Below are 18,100 nucleotides of genomic sequence, written 5' to 3'. Positions count from 1 at the left end.
CCGAGTTGCCAAGCGACAGCCTCGAAATCTTAATGATTTACAGATGATCTGCAAAGAGGAGTGGGCCAAAATTCCATCTAACATGTGTGCAAACCTCATCATCAACTACAAAAAACGTCTGACTGTTGTGCTTGCCAACAAGGGTTTTGCCACCAAGTATTAAGTCTTGCTTGCCAAAGGGATCAAATACATATTTCTCTGTGCAAAATGCAAATAAATATATATAATTTTGACTATGTGATTTTCTTTCTTTTTTTTAATATAATCTATCTCTCACTGGTAAAATTAACCTAGCCTAAAAATTCTAGACTGTTCATGTCTTTGAAAGTGGGCAAACTTACAAAATCAGCAAGGGATCAAATACTTATTTCCTTCACTGTATGTGCATGTATGTTTGCATGTATGTTGGCATGTATGTATATATGTGCATGTGTGTATGTATATTTGCATGTATATATTTGCATGTATGTATGTATGTTTGCATGTATGTATGTTTGCATGAATGTATGTTTGTATGTATGTATGTATGTTTGCATGAATGTATGTTTGCATGAATGTATGTTTGCATGAATGTATGTTTGCATGTATGTATGTTGTCATGTATGTATGTTGTCATGTATGTATGTATGTATGTATGTATGTTGTCATGTATGTATATATGTGCATGTATGTTTGTGTATATATTTGCATGTATGTATGTTTGCATGTGTGCATGTTTGCATGTATGTATGTATGTTGGCATGTATGTATATATGTGCATGTATATTTGCATGTATATATTTGCATGTATGTATGTATGTTTGCATGAATGTATGTATGTATGTATGTATGTTTGCATTTTATGTATGTTTGCATGTATGTATGTATGTCGTCATGTATGTATGTTGTCATGCATGTATATATGTGCATGTTTGTATGTATATTTGCATGTATATATTTGCATGTATGTTTGCATTTATGTATGTTTGCATGAATGTATATTTGCATGTATGTATGTATGTTTGCATGAATGTATGTATGTATGTATGTTTGCATTTTATGTATGTTTGCATGTATGTATGTATGTCGTCATGTATGTATGTTGTCATGCATGTATATATGTGCATGTTTGTATGTATATTTGCATGTATATATTTGCATGTATGTTTGCATTTATGTATGTTTGCATGAATGTATATTTGCATGTATGTATGTATGTATGTATGTTGTCATGTATGTATGTTGGCATGTATGTTGGCATGTATGTATACATGTTTGTATGTATGTTTGCATGTATGTATCTATGTATGTATGTAGGTTGTCATGTATGTTTGCATGTTTTTATTTTTGCATGTATGTTTATATATATGTGCATGTATGTAATTATGTTTGCATGTATTTATGTTTGCATGTATATTTGTGCATGCTTGTATATATGTATGTATGTATCTTTGCATGTTTGTATGTATGGTTTCATGTGTGTGTGTATGCATGTATGTATGATAGTTTGCATGTATGTATGTGTGTATGTTTGTATATATGTATGTATGTATGTATGTATGTATGTTTGCATGTATGTTTGTTTGTATATATGTCTGTATGGCCATGTATGATACTGTCTGCTGGCGCCCTGTATCTAAGTCAACTTCGTGGCAGGCTTCTATACATGGTATAACAGTCAGTATCACACATTAAACTGAATCTAAGACTACGACATGTTTTATTTCATTTATTATTTTTTTTTACAGGTTTGTTGTTTGGACTACGTCGGTTTCGAGGACTACTTCGATGACGGTTTTTTTTTCTACAATAAAATGGTTAATGAGGGTTGTGTTGGGGGTGCTTTATTTCAATAAAATATTTTATCTATATCTTTGTCTTTTTCTTTTCAAATTTTATTACTACCACTTTAGTAATAGCGAAATTGGTAGAGTAGACCTCCAATTTATATTATAAGTTGTTAAATTTATCCCTCCATGCTCTGGTGTACACCACCTATTAAATCATGAAAAATGTAGGTATAGGGAGAGAGGAGGAAAGGTAGAGCATGGTGGACAATGTCGCCTTCAATTTTTTTTTTTTATTGATACCGACTAGTGTAGTAGGAGAAGGATTATACTATGCAATGTCCCCTTTATTGCCACATTGTGTGGTATTTTGATTAAATTATTGCACAGTGTGATTACAGCTTTAAACAAATTCCACTGGGTAGGGAGCTTGTTGGCCCTACTACTCAGGTGGAAATAAACGAGGTGGTGCTGCAAGGGTTATTTTTGTATCTGTAAGATACCTTGCATATGCACACTACAGGAGGTTGTGTTCAAACTCTATGAGCAACTGCCTGATCATTGACTACCTTTTAAGCGTTGCCGCTCCAAACTTTTGGTGAGTAGCAGCGCAAAAGGATTAAAATTTTTGTGTCAATGAACAGTTAATTAGTCTTCAGATTGTGTTGTATTTGTTCTGTTACCAGCGTTGCTGTTCCATTCCTGGCTCAAGCAGCAGCTCGGCCAGCAACGCGGACAGAAAGCAATCTATCTCAGTGAGCAGCTAGCTGGTCACCGAGTGCGTTTTGTGTTCTCAGCGTTGCCGCTGCGGTTCTTAATTATGCGGCAATGCAGAGAGACAAACTGCCTGTTGTGTTTTATTTAGTGTTCTCAGCGTTGCCGCTGCGATACACAATTCGGCGGCAATACAGAGACAGCAGCGTACGCTGTGTCTAGGCAAACAGACAGCCTGCCTGTTAGCAGTGAAAACTACTGGTTCGTGCAGTTGTAAGGATTGCTGTCTGTTTCAGAGTATTGGCTGTGAGTGCCGCGACGTCATGAGCACTCAGCAACACACTGGTCTCAAGTGTCGCCACTACGTCCGTTCCCTCCAGCTGTCTGGAGCGGACTTGAATTCGGCAGGATTAGTTAATTATTATTCATGGCTCCAATCTTGCCCTGTGTAGTCTGTAATCTTTCCCTACTGTCAGGGTCGGTATGTCCCCAAGTGTCGCCACTACGTCCGTTCCCTCCAGCTGTCTGGAGCGGACTTGAATTCGGCAAGATTAGTTAATTATTATTCATGGCTCCAATCTTGCCCTGTGTAGTCTGTAATCTTTCCCTACTGTCAGGGTCGGTATGTCTCCAAGTGTCGCCACTACGTCCGTTCCCTCCAGCTGTCTGGAGCGGACTTGAATTCGGCAGGATTAGTTAATTATTATTCATGGCTCCAATCTTGCCCTGTGTAGTCTGTAATCTTTCCCTACTGTCAGGGTCGGTATGTCCCGACGTACGTTTCACTGAACTGAGTCAGCTTCTTCCGGGGGCGGGAGCATTTTGTTTCTGGTGCTTGTTATAGGCCAGAATTTGACTGACATTAATTATGGCCAATCAGCATAGGGGTGACTTGTTACACTGTTTCCTTTGTTAACAAAGCTATGATGTATGTCTTTGTTACAAGTGGCAACCTATCACCACTACATACAAAAGTATCTTCAGCAATTTTAGATGGATTGGTTGGATTCTTAACCATTTATTGGTTTATTTGAGCACACAAGGCGAATTAGACACATTTTTCATTAAGTTGATATCTATTCTTCTCCTTTATATTGATGATTTGGTCAGGAAGTTTTATGGAATTGTCAAATAAATTATAATATTTCTTATTTTTAGTTATTTTGTTATATACTATATTTTTATATTTTTTTGTGTTTTGTGAAATTTTGTTGTTTTTATATTTCTCATTAATTCTTTTTGTGTTGTTTTAATGATTTTTATATTTATTATTATTTTTATTATTTTTATTTTTTTATTTTATATATTTAATACATTCCATATAATTAACCCTTTATGTTAAATACAGTATTCAGATTACCAGTTGTGATAATTCTACACAGAAAACATATATTCACATATTATGTGGTTCATACACTGTTAAGAAATTTAAAATGGAATTAAACATCATTGCTGTAAGCTATTATTCCATATAGTTTAATATAGAGTATTTACGTATCTATATAGATATCATTGCCACATACGTGTCAATCCCGTGATTATTATATCCTTAATATTCTTGAGGTTTGGACCTCTACAATATTTTTTAATCATTTACGTATAGGTAGCCATATTGTGAATATTCCTTAAAATCGTGGCACATTGTTGTGCACGACCGTGATTGTTCTCCATATTGTTTTACCTTTTTCTCAAGTTTTTTAGTGGACATCTTATGATATTGTGTTGTTAACTAGACTTGTAACATGTTTTAGCACATCATGTGGCATTATTTATGTACACAAATTGGAAACATGGTAGGAAAAATGATTGTGAACTTATCACATCCTTAGAGGAAGCAGCCAAAATTAAAGGATTCGTTTAATCCATTTGGGCTCACAGAGTTAATTTTAAAGATCCACTTGCTCTCCTCTTTCAGCAATATGGAATCCACATCCCCACCTCTGATTCCCGTGGTGAGGTGGCAAATGGCCCAACCTGATAGTTCTTTGAGGTTGAGATTATGACAGTATTTGAAATGTCTAGCGACTGGTGTAGGTTGAAACAGTTTATTTTGTTTTTTAGTCTCCATTTCCAATTTGTCATAATTTCTTATACTTCCAATATGTTCTCTAATTCTAGTTTTGAGATCTCTCTTAGTCTTACCCACATAGTGTAAATTACATGTACACCTTATGACGTATATCACCCCCTTGGTAGCACAGGTGATGTGTTCTTGAATTTTGTAATATTCACCCGTTCCATTTTTGAAGCCCTGCTTTTTTTCCAGAATCTTACAAGCTGTACATAGGCCACATGGAAAGAACCCTGGGTATTTTTGTTGTTTCTTTTTTATACAATCCCTCGAAAAATGACTTTTAACAATATGTTGTTCTATAGTGTTGGTTTTTCTATATCCTGAGGAGATTGTTGTGCTCAAATATTGTTGGAGATCTTCGTCCAGTAATAAGATCTGCCAGTGTTTTGCCATGATGTTGTGCATTTCATGCCACTTTTCATGCAGTGTGGTGATAAACCTCACTGTATTTTCACTTTTCAATTTTGCCTTCGTAACCAGCAATGTGTCCCTATTTGTCCTGAGAGCAATATTGTAAGCCTGTTTTATCTGGTGTCCAGAATAATGTCTATCCTTGAGTCGTTTTTTCAGATCTATTGCTCCTTTCTTAAAATTTTCGAAGGTAGAGCAATTTCTCCTTAATCTGAGGAATTCCCCTTTGGGGACTCCTCTAATTGTTCTCTTGAGGTGAGCACTGTTTGCATCTAGCAGGCTATTAGTAGCTGTCTCTTTCCGATACAAGTTCGTAATAATATCATGGTTATGATCAATACCAATTTTGATATCTAGGAATGTGACCTCCTGCTTGCTATAGTTTAGAGTCAGTTTGAGGTTCAGTTCATTGGTATTAAGTTCCTCAATGAAGTTATGAAGTTCGCCCTCCGAGCCCCGCCAGATGAACACGATATCATCAATATATCTTCGCCATATCGAGATCTTCTCTATATACATCTGGAAGGGCTCGCCAAAAACAATTTCCTCTTCCCACCATCCAAGGAACAGATTCGCAAAGGTAGGTGCACAGGTTGTCCCCATCGCCGTTCCCTGGATTTGTAGAAAGAAGCGCGAATCAAACAAGAAGTAATTCCTACTTAGAATAAATTTCAATATCTTATTGGCAAAGATCCTCCTCTTGGGATTATAATCTTGTTCACGACCCAGAAAGAAGTCCACAGCTTTGCAGCCCAGGTCATGTCTGATGTTCGTATAAAGGCTCTCCACATCCAGGGTTACAAGGATTTCTCCCTCCTCCAAGTTAGCATTATTAAGCTCTTGGAGTATTTGCATTGTATCCCTGGTGTATGAGGGTAATTTATATACAAATTTTCTTAGTTCCAAATCTAGCCATTGACTGCATCTCTCAGTTAGACATCCTTGGCCAGACACGATGGGTCTGCCAGGTGGTTGATCCACATTTTTATGTATTTTTGGTAGCATATAAAAAGTTGCCACCTTAGGGTGCCCAACTGAGAGATACTTGGCCTCACTTTCAGAAATGGCCCTTTCTTCTACGCCTGACTTAATACGTTTCTCATATTCTTGTTGAAATTGAAGGGTGGGGTCCCCCCATAGGGGTTTGTAGCAATCTTTATTATTAAGCTGTTTCTTGGCTTCCTTAGTATAAAGGTCTTTGGGCCAGATAACCACATTCCCACCCTTATCCGATGGTTTGAATACCACATCGGTCCAGGTTTTGAATTCTTCAAGAGCTTTATATTCTTCACTTGTAATGTTATTATGTCGTGGACTTTCACTTAATTTGTGGAGATCTTTGGTGACAAGTTCCACGAAAATTTTAACTTGTGGGCATAGGTCCAAGGAAGGCATTTTTTTGGATTTTAGTTTTAATCTCGGATTAAGAGTGTTTGTTTCTTCTAATTCTGTTGTTGCAATTTCCAGATCAAATGCTTCATTCATGGTTTCGCCTTCTATCGCTAGTTCTTCTAAATTTCTCAAAGTTGCACTTTCTTGTGCATTGAGGCTCCTTTGGAAAGGATCCATTTCTCTATCTCTTTGACTAAAGATTTTTTTGTATATTAATTTACGCCCAAACAAGTGTAGGTCTTTGATGACCTCAAACTTGTTGAGCCTGGGTGTTATGCAAAAATTATAACCTCTTTTGAGGATGTTTGTTTGTGCGTTCGTAAGCACATGTTGTGACAGATTGATTATTTATGTGGTGGCCCGTGGGTGGCGGGGAATGCAGGAACCCAAAATGGTGGATACTGGGCTCTCTGTCTTGTGTCACGGTGGTATTTTGCCTTGCAGGCCTTCCCACCTCCCAGGGACACACACACACAGTGATGAGGGGGTTGCACAAGATGATGATGATGACTGTTGTTTCCCCCGGGGCACTCCCTTGGTGGCTGACTCCTGTCTGGTGTTATTTGGGGTGCCCTTGGTGTAGAGTGCAAATAGAAGACAGGAGACGGTGGTGGCAGTTAATCAGGAGAGCTTGCAGCACACTTTTACTTTTCAAGATGGAGATTGTACAATACAAATATGTCATCCAAATTCAGCTCAATCAGTGTAGCCCAATGCTAAATGCAGGAGTGCTATTATCTCTCTACTCACAGTCTCTCTTTCTGGACTCTTCTGGCTCCTTGAGCTGTTATTCCCATAAATCTCTTTAGGCCTGTCTTTCTCTGTAATCCGCCAATGGCTGAACTCAGGAGCACCTTTCCTGTGCTTCCTGCTGCATCCCCTCCTAGCTCACCACTCTCACCACTCCCTAATTAACTCCTCCCAGCTTCTGTTACATTATAGAAAAACACTCCGCATAGGCTGAAACACAATGTCATAACATTTCTGAACCTGTAGATGGCAGCATAACACAACACATGAAGATAAACATAGTTTTCATAGTAGTGCTCCTGTGGGACACTACATACACCCCCTCTTTAAATAAAGCCGTCCTCGGCGTCCGACTCTCCAGGCGGCGGGTTAACCTAAAACAAAGGTTAATCACAATTGCAATAATAAACTAAGAGTCCATACAGTCTCTGAGGAATATGAGGATATAATGCTGAACAGGGAAAATGTCCAAGAGTCCTTGTCATATGAACTGGGGAAAATGAAGGGCTTGTTACCCAATTGGGATGCAAACAATACAATGTCTCTGGTGAAGGATAATCCAAAAATGAAGTCTCAGATTCAACAGTTCAATCTTGATATCGAGCTGGCATCTTACCTCGGGTAGCTCTATCAGATCTCCTCAGGGGCTCCTCTATAACAATTTCAGGGTCCCTGGATTCCTCTGGACCAGGCCGGAACTCGGATGACGAGGTCACTTGGTCTTCGCCGGGATCCAGAACAGTTCTTGGAACAAAAATAGACAGCCAAGGTTGGAACAGCCAATCAAGAGGGGACATACTAGTTGTTGGCGGTAGCGGTTCAGCTGCAGGAGATTTCTCAGTTGTCTGTGGTTCTGCTGGTACCTCTTCCTTTAGGCAGAGCTTGAGACGATTACGGTGGACGACTTGGGAATCTCGGCCTTCGCGCACAATCTCATAGACATCAGTCCCAGGGTGCGGGATGGACTTAATTGTGTATGGTTCTTTCTGCCACTTGCTGTCCAACTTACTTGAACGATGGTTGTTTTTCAGCCACACACGGTCTCCAATTTGGAAGGGTTCTGCTTTGGCCTTTTGATCAAAACCTGCTTGTTGCCTTTGACGAGCATCTTCCATCCGTCTTTCCACAATCTCGTTGGCTTCAGCCAGGCGACGCTGGTGATCACTCACCCACTCTGTGTTTGGCAGGGGGTTGATAGTATCTGGAACTTCGACATCCATGGCCAAGTCCGAAGGCAATTTGCCCTGACGGCCAAACAGGAGATAGTAAGGAGTGTACCCTGTGGAGCAGTGCACAGTGTTGTTATACAGGTACACCAATTCTGGCAGGAGAGTCGGCCAATCAGCCCTCTTCTGGGACGGAACAGTTCTTAACATCCCAATAAGAGTCTGGTTCATCTTTTCACATAAGCCATTACCTTGTGGATGATAAGCGGTAGTTCTCAGCTTCTGACAGCCATAGAGGGAACACAACTCGTGGAACAGTTGAGACTCAAATGCGGAACCACGATCAGTCAGGATCTTGTCCGGACAGCCATAGGGGAGTACGAAATTCTTCCAAAAGATGGCAGCGGTGGTCTTGGCAGTCAGGTCTTTCACTGGCATAGCTACCACGAACTTCGTATAGTGGTCAATTATAGTTATAGCATAAGTATACCCAGTGCGGCTTGGTTCAAACTTGACATGGTCAATGGCTACCAGTTCCAGCGGTCTATGACTGATGATGGGGTGAAGTGGGGCTCTCTGGTCATGACGCTCTCCTCGGCTCTGAGCACAGGTGGGACATTCTCGGCACCACTTCTCTATGTCGTCTCTCATGCCAATCCAGTAAAATCGTCGGCGTATGGTATCTTCCGTTTTATGAACCCCAAAGTGTCCCGATCTGTCATGGTAGGCTTCCAAGATGGATTTGGAATCTCGCCGGGGTACCACAATTTGATGTAGACGCTCACCCGTTACTGGATCCAGGGCAGTCCTCTGTAGTAGACCTCTGGACACGAAAAGTCGATTCCTCAGTCTCCATAGACAAATTAATTCCTGATCAGCTTGACCTCTACGTATTCGGTCCGGAGTCCTCTTCTGAAGAAGGGAAGTCTGCAATTCCTGTAGGTTTCTACTCTCCCGTTGGAATCTAGCCCACTGTCTGGAATCTTGGGAGCAGTCAGGAACATTTGGTTGCGGATGTTCGTTTCGCTTCCTCTGAGCGATCACCGAATTCTGGGTTGCAAACTGAGCATAGAATGTAGGCATCTCTACCTCTTCCCATTCATCATTACATCGGACCAGTTCTTCACCCACAGGCAAACGGGATAAGGCATCGGCATTCACGTTGGACGCACCAGTCCGGTACTTGATCACAAACTGATAATTCGCCAGTCTGGATGCCCATCGCTGTTCAAGAGCTCCCAGTCGCGCTGTATCCAAGTGGGCCAGCGGATTATTATCCGTGAAGACGATGAAGGGTGTTGCAGCCAGGTAATCTTTAAATTTTTCGGTCACTGCCCACACAAGGGCCAGGAATTCCAGCTTAAAGGAACTATAATTCTGGTCGTTCCGTTCAGCGCCTCGAAGACCTCTGCTGGCATAAGCGATGACTCTCCCTTTCTGGTCCTGTACCTGCGACAGGACGGCCCCCAATCCCTTCTGGCTGGCATCAGTATACAGCCTAAAGGGTTGGTTGTAGTCAGGATATCCCAGGATAGGTGGTTCGGTTAACAGCTGCTTCAGCTTCTGGAAAGCGGCTTCATGGGCTTCAGCCCACTCAATCGGGATCCTTCTCTTCATAGCTTCCTTGGAGTGACCTCTTAACAATCCCTGGAGGGGTTCTGCAATCTGGGCAAAGTGTGGGATGAACCGTCTATAATACCCTGCAAATCCCAAGAAACTTCTCACCTCCTTGACTGTGGTAGGGGCTGGCCAGCTCTTTACTGCTGCTACTTTGCCTGGATCAGGAACCACTCCTTCTGCACTCACGACATGGCCTAAGTAATGGACTTCCGGCTTCAGGAGATGACACTTGGAGGGTTTCACTTTCAGGCCATATTTGATGAGGGTTTTGAGGACTTCTGCCAGGTGCTGTAGGTGTTCCTCATAAGTCTTTGAGTAGATGATTACGTCGTCCAGGTACAAGAGGACGGTCTCGAAGTTTTGGTGACCCAGGCAGCGTTCCATCAGCCTCTGGAAGGTTCCCGGGGCATTGCATAGCCCAAAGGGCATACAATTAAACTCGAACAACCCCATGGGAGTAGTGAAAGCAGTCTTTTCCCTATCTTCGGGAGCCATCGGTACCTGCCAATACCCGCTGGTCAAATCCAGAGTTGAGAAGCAGGCAGCAGACCCCAAAGCAGTCAGGGATTCTTCAATGCGTGGCAGGGGATACGCATCCTTGTGAGTGATATTATTGATTTTGCGGTAGTCCACGCAGAATCTAATGTTGCCATCCTTCTTTTTCACCAGGACTAGGGGTGCAGCCCATGGACTGTAGCTCTCCCGAATCACATCTGCGTCCTTCATCTCCCGAATCATTTTCTTCACTGGCTGGTACATGGCTGGTGGAAGGGGACGGTACCTTTCTTTGATGGGTGGATGGACGCCTGTAGGGATGGTGTGCTCAATGATAGTAGCCTTCCCAAAATCCATAGGATGTTTACTGAAGGCTTGTTGATTGTCTTTGGCCACCATCAGGGCTCCTTCGATCTCCTCTTCGGTAGTATTAGCATCGCCAACATGGATCTCGGTCCACCAAGGTTTTGTTGTCATCTCAGGGGTAACTTGATTCTGGGTAGCTTGCTGGAACACTGTAGTCTCAGGGCTCCAGACATCTTGGAAGAAGACCTGTGAGAGCTTAGCAACTGGACGGTATTTACTCAGTACCACAGCCGTATCACCAATGTTCAGGAGGCGAATAGGTACCCTCCCATTAGAAACAGTCACTAGACTTCTGGCTGCTAGCACGGTCGGATGATCTTCCAGAAGAAGAGGTTCCACAAGGGCCTGGTAATCTTGACCTTGCAAACCTGGACGAGCTCGACACCACAGAATGGTTTCCGTCTCTGGTTCCAGAGTCACTGGTTGTGAGTCCATGATGCGGGCACGGCAGATCTCACCCTTTTCATTCGTGAACCTCTGTTGGGCATTCAAGAGACGGATAGCATGCTGAATTGCATTTTGATTGGAGACAGGGACTGTAGAAAGTGCTCGGTGTAGGGCATCTAGCATCTCTTCATAGCAATTCCTAAGAACATTCATGCCCAGCACCACTGGTGGAAAGTCATCATCCCAGACGTTCACTACAATTACGCCTTGCTGGGGCAGTTCAGTTTCTCCCATCTGGATCGTGGGTTCCCAGTAGCCCCGATGGGGTATCGATTGTCCATTACTGGCTACAATGTTAAGCCACGTGTCTGGGGGTTGTATCAGCTGGTCGAGGTCCCAGTACTTCTCAAACCAACTTCTCTGCAGAGTGGTGACTTGAGAGCCAGTGTCCAGTAAGGCCGACAGTGGGATCCCATTTAGGTGGATCGTAATCACTGGACACTGCCCAATGTACCGGGGAATCCATTCTGGTGTTGTGGGACTTATTGGTCTTCCTCCCGAGGGGCGGTCCTCTGCCTCGGGGGATTGTCGTTTAACTGACGACATTCTCTTTCAATATGGCCAGCTCTTTGACACCTACGACAAATGGGTCTTCCGGTGGTATCAAATCTGTCAGAAGAGCGTCTACCCCAATTCCGGTAACTTCCCCCTTCTGATCGGTTACTGAACCTGTTACTGGAGTAGCGGCGGCTTTCTTTCTGGCGTTGCTCCATATCTTCCATTTTCTGGCACATTTTACTGAGGCTCTTGGTGAGGACAGCAATTTGGTCCCTCAGTTCACCAACTGGATCTTGAGCTTGCATGTGAGCACACTGAGCTAGTGCAACTTGACTTCCCGCTGCTGTAGGATGATCTACTTGCGACTCCGTAGGAGTCTCTATGGAATAGGGGAAAACTTTGGCTTGAACCGCTGCGGCTTCAGTCCCCAGGATTCTAATTGCGAGCTCTTTAAAGTCCAAGAAGATACAGCTTGGGTTCTGGGAGGCCAACATTCTGAGCTGACTTTTAAGAGCTTCAGATGCAGCTCCTTCAACAAACTGCTCCTTTAAGGCCTTGTCAGCCTCTGCAGCCTCTAAGGGTTCTACTTGCATAATTGCCCGCTGGGCCTCCTGCAGGGATAAAGCAAAGTCTCTCAATGACTCACCGGGCTGCTGCTTCTTTCCAAAGAATCTCATCTTGAGCTCTGCCACAGTCCTTACTTCAAATGTGGCACGCAATCGGTCCAGTATCTGTTCCACTGTTTTTTTCTCTGTTCTGGGCCAGGATTTCACTTCTCTTAATGCTGCGCCCTCTAGTTGTCCTATCAATATCTCAACCCTCTGGTCTGTTGAGACAGGATACAAACGGAACATGGACAGCATCTTCTCTTTGAATTCCCTCAGGGAATGAACTTCGCCTTTGTAGCGAGGAAGCCATGGTGCTCCAAAGTAATAGGGCATAGTGAGTGGCATCACTTGCGCTGTTGGAGGTGACCCACTGGGGCTTGGAGAGCCGTTATCTCCGTCGTCAGACATTTTCTGCAATAAGTCCTACAGTAACCCCTAGCAACGGGTGTTCAATTTCAGGCTATGCACTAAGCCTCTTTTCCGGATATCTTTTCCGGTGTCTCTACACTGTTAACTGCTACTTTTTACTTTAAATCTCATTTACTGGCCTATTCAGGCACTCACCAGCTTTCTCTTAGCTGCTCCGCTGTTTTCGCGGGTTCTCTTGCGCAGCTCCTTGCCACTTCCAATATGGCGGCGACTTGGCGGGAAACTTTTATTCCGGCTGTAGCGAAATGTCTGTAACTCTGCTCCGGCTGCGATAATCTGGCTCCGGCTGTGGCGCATCAGCGCTGACTTAGTTCATAAGGCACAGAGGCCATAGATATCCTGTTCGTGACGCCAAAATTATATGTGGTGGCCCGTGGGTGGCGGGGAATGCAGGAACCCAAAATGGTGGATACTGGGCTCTCTGTCTTGTGTCACGGTGGTATTTTGCCTTGCAGGCCTTCCCACCTCCCAGGGACACACACACACAGTGATGAGGGGGTTGCACAAGATGATGATGATGACTGTTGTTTCCCCCGGGGCACTCCCTTGGTGGCTGACTCCTGTCTGGTGTTATTTGGGGTGCCCTTGGTGTAGAGTGCAAATAGAAGACAGGAGACGGTGGTGGCAGTTAATCAGGAGAGCTTGCAGCACACTTTTACTTTTCAAGATGGAGATTGTACAATACAAATATGTCATCCAAATTCAGCTCAATCAGTGTAGCCCAATGCTAAATGCAGGAGTGCTATTATCTCTCTACTCACAGTCTCTCTTTCTGGACTCTTCTGGCTCCTTGAGCTGTTATTCCCATAAATCTCTTTAGGCCTGTCTTTCTCTGTAATCCGCCAATGGCTGAACTCAGGAGCACCTTTCCTGTGCTTCCTGCTGCATCCCCTCCTAGCTCACCACTCTCACCACTCCCTAATTAACTCCTCCCAGCTTCTGTTACATTATAGAAAAACACTCCGCATAGGCTGAAACACAATGTCATAACATTTCTGAACCTGTAGATGGCAGCATAACACAACACATGAAGACAAACATAGTTTTCATAGTAGTGCTCCTGTGGGACACTACATATGCATCATGTTATTTTCACTAGTACATGTATTTATCTCCTTCTCCTGCCTCTGGGCGGACCTCCTCTTTCTCTCTGTTGTCCCCTGTAACCCCAGCGTAGCCTGTCCCGTAAAAAAGTGGATTGTTCTTGTTGGATCTCTGGGTTAAATTGAGCTCTTGAGGTATTCCCCTTCTTTTTCTGACGAATCTGAAACTTCAGATTCTCTGTTTTCTTGAGTATATCGAGAGAATCCTGGTCTAGTACTTTTTTTTTTTATTATAGTTTTTATCTGCAGCTCTCTGAGATCTGTTTCCCCAGATATATACTGAATTGGATTTATAGTCTCGCTGGTCACGCAGGAATTTCCTTCTCTTTTTTTCTTTTATTTTAGCTTCAATTTTATCAATCTGGACCAGGACTTTATCAAATTTATCCTCAAATTCTTTATTATGTTTATGTGTGTCAAGGGCTTCTATTGTTTTATTTAGCTGGGGTTCTATTTTTTCTAGCAGGATGGTTTCATCTTCCACCAAAATTGTCATCAGTGTTCTAGAGCAAATTGTCAGAGCTTCCTCCCACCTAGTTTTTAATTCTGGTGTGCTCAGTTCGTAGCTTGGGAATAAAGGTATTCTCAAGCCTCTAGTGATAAGATTCAAAGATAGGTATTGCTCTAACGTGGACTTAGTCCACCAGGCTTGAGTCTGTTGTAACGTTAAGTCCTTAAATTGTTTCAATAGTGATGAAACATCTATATTGGGGTTATCCAATTTACTTTAGTAATAGCCGCTGTCTGAGTGACAACATCCATTACTAAGGCGAGGCTTAGTGTTAGCCGGTGCAGAGGCTAACACTAACCACCATTATTACCCCGGTACCCACCACCACCAGGGGTGCCGGGAAGAGCTAGGTACGATCCAGTACCCGACCATCTGTTGTGATGGTCGGGCTCTGGGGCGGCCGCAGGCTGGTATTATGAGTCTGGGAAGGGCCAAAAACAGTGGACCTTCCTACCCTTGTAATGCTAGGCTGCTGCTGCTGTGTTGTATCTGGCTGGTTATAAAAGTGGGGGGGACCCCCACGTCATTTTTTTTAAATTATTTTTTATTTTATTTTTTTTTTAAAAAAAGACATGGGGTTCCACCCAATTTATCATAACCAGCCACATACAACACAGTGTTATTAGCCTGGGAATGGACAAAACCAGTGGCCCTTCCCACCCATGTAATGCCAGACTGCTGCGGCCTTGTATATGGCTGGTTATTAAAAATATGGGGGACCCAACGTCTATTGTTAAATTTAAAAAAAAAAAAACGACGTGGGGTACCTCCCATTTTTATAACCAGCCCGATACAACACAGCAGCAGCAGCCTAGCATTACAAGGGTGGGAAGGTTCACTGTTTTTGGCCCTTCCCAGTCTCATAATACCAGCCTACGGCCGCCCCAGTACCCGACCATCACAACAGATGGTCAGGTACTGGATCATACCAAGCTCTTCCCGGCACCCCTGGTGGTGGTGGGTACCGGTGTAATAATGGGTGGTTAGTGCTAGCCTCTGCACCGGCTAACACTAAGTACCGCCTTAATAATGGATGCTGTCAATCAGCCAACTGCCATTATCTAGGCACTAATAAAGTTTAAAAAAAACAGACAATTCTTTTTTATTGAAATAAGAAATCCCCAACAAAACCCTCGTTAACCATTTTATTAAAATTTGAAAAAACGTAGATCTACGCAGTAGTCCAACGAATCGAAGACGTAGTCCAATTGGTACATCAAAATCTGCAACAACATAAAAAAACAGTTATCAATGTGAACAATAACAATACTTCTACTCACCTACACACATATATACACGCACACACACACAAAAACAACCATACACAAACACACACATATACACAAACACACATATAAACAAACACACCCATATATACACACACACATACACACACACACCCATATACACAAACACACACATATACAAAAACACACACATATACAAAAACACACACACACACAAACATCTACACACAAACATATATACAAATACACCCATATATATACACAAACACACCCATATATACACAAACACACACATAAATACACACCCATATACACACATATACACAAACACACACACACACAAACATCTACACACAAACATATACACATACACCCATATATACACACAAATATATACACAAACACATATACACAAACACACCCATATATACACAAACACACATAAACACAAACACACATGTAAAAAAAAAAACAGACAAAGACACATACCCAAACACACACACTTTTTCTTTTAAATGCTGCTGGGGAACCCGCTCGATCCACTATATAAGGCTGCGCTATAGTGCAGCATTTAAAAGAAACAGGATCCTGACCTGTCCATAGAGTTTAAGGCAGCACAGAGTATTTCAGGAGATGAGCGTGCAGATTCAGTGCTGCTGTGAACTCTGCTCTTACCATTACGTAGCTCTCAGTCTGTTACCTCTCCTCCACTCCTGTCCTCAAGAACACCTTCACATGATTGGCAAGTCACCACGTAATGGTAAGAGCAGAGTTCACAGCAGCACAGAGTATTTCAGGAGATGAGCGTGCGGATCTTGTGCGGGGTGGTGACTTGCCAATCATGTGAAGGTGTTATTGAGGACAGGAGTGGAGGAGAGGTAACAGACTGAGCTACGTAATGGTAAGAGCAAATTTCACAACAGCACAGAATCTGCACGCTCCTCTCCTGAAATATTCTGTGCTGCTGTGAACTCTGCTCTTACCATTACGTAGCTCTCAGTCTGTTACCTCTCCTCCACTCCTGTCCCCAAGAACACCTTCACATGATTGGCAAGTCACCACTGCGCACAAGATCCGCACGCTCATCTCCTGAAATACTCTGTGCTGCTGTGAACTCTGCTCTTACCGTTACGTGGTGACTTGCCAATCATGAAGGTGTCATTGAGGACAGTAGTGGAGGAGAGGTAACAGACTGAGAGCTACGTAATGGTAAGAGCAGAGTTCACAGCAGCACTGAATCTGCACGCTCATCTCCTGAAATACTCTGTGCTGCCTTAAACTCTGTGGACAGGTCAGGATCCTGTTTCTTTTAAATGCTGCACTGTAGCGCAGCCTTATATAGTGGATCGAGCAGGTTCCCTAGCAGCATTTAAAAGAAACAGGATCCTGACCTGTCCACAGAGTTTAAGGCAGCACAGAGTATTTCAGGAGAGGAGCACGGCCGGCCACAGGCAGCCGGTCGTTTTTCCAAGCCGTGCTCCCATTATGCACACGACGGTAAAAACACCCATTATTGCGGGTCGTAATTACGACCCGCAATAACGGGCTCATAGACTTCTGTTACCCACGGGTACCTTCCCGTTTTCTCACGGGAAGGTGCCCGTGCCGTTAAAAAAATAGAACATGTTCTATTTTTCTATTTTACGGGCCGTGCTGCTATAAAATTTAGGGTATGTTCACACGACAGCGTCCGTAACGGCTGAAATGACGGGGATGTTTCCGCCTGAAAACATCCCCGTAATTTCAGCCGTAACGGCATGTGCAGGCGCTTGAACGCCGCGTCCATTACGGACGTAATTGGCGCTGCTATTCATTGGAGTCAATGAATAACGGCTCCAATTACGGCCAAAGAAGTGACAGGTCACTTCTTTGACGCGGGCGTCTATTTACGCGCCGTCATTTGACAGCGGCGCGTAAATATACGCCTCGTGTGAACAGACAAACGTCTCCTGCCCATTGCTTTCAATGGGCAGATGTTTGTCAGCGCTATCGAGGAGCTATTTTCGGGCGTAATTCGGGGCAAAAAAATCCCGAATTACATCCGTAATTAGTGCGTGTGAACACAGGGTATGTTCACACGCACTAATTACGGACGTAATTCGGGCGTTTTTGCCCCAAATTACGTCCAAAAATAGCGCCTCGATAGCGCTGACAAACATCTGCCCATTGAAAGCAATGGGCAGACGTTTGTCTGTTCACACGAGGCGTAATTTACGCGCTGCTGTCAAATGACGGCGCGTAAATAGACGCCCGCGTCAAAGAAGTGACCTGTCACTTCTTTGGCCGTAATTGGAGCCGTTATTCATTGACTCCAATGAATAGCAGCGCCAATTACGTCCGTAATGGACGCGGCGTTCAAGCGCCTGCATATGCCGTAACGGCTGAAATTACGGGGATGTTTTCAGGCGGAAACATCCCCGTAATTTCAGCCGTAACTGATGCTGTCATGTGAACATACCCTTATAATGACAGCACGGCTCGTAAAAGCAGCCGGCTGCCCGTG

Source organism: Rhinoderma darwinii, chromosome 4, assembly GCF_050947455.1.
Source record: "Rhinoderma darwinii isolate aRhiDar2 chromosome 4, aRhiDar2.hap1, whole genome shotgun sequence".
In the NCBI taxonomy this organism is placed as follows: Eukaryota; Metazoa; Chordata; class Amphibia; order Anura; family Rhinodermatidae; genus Rhinoderma; species Rhinoderma darwinii.
The sequence above is the reverse complement of the archived record's forward strand: the minus strand, read 5'-3'. Positions refer to the sequence as shown.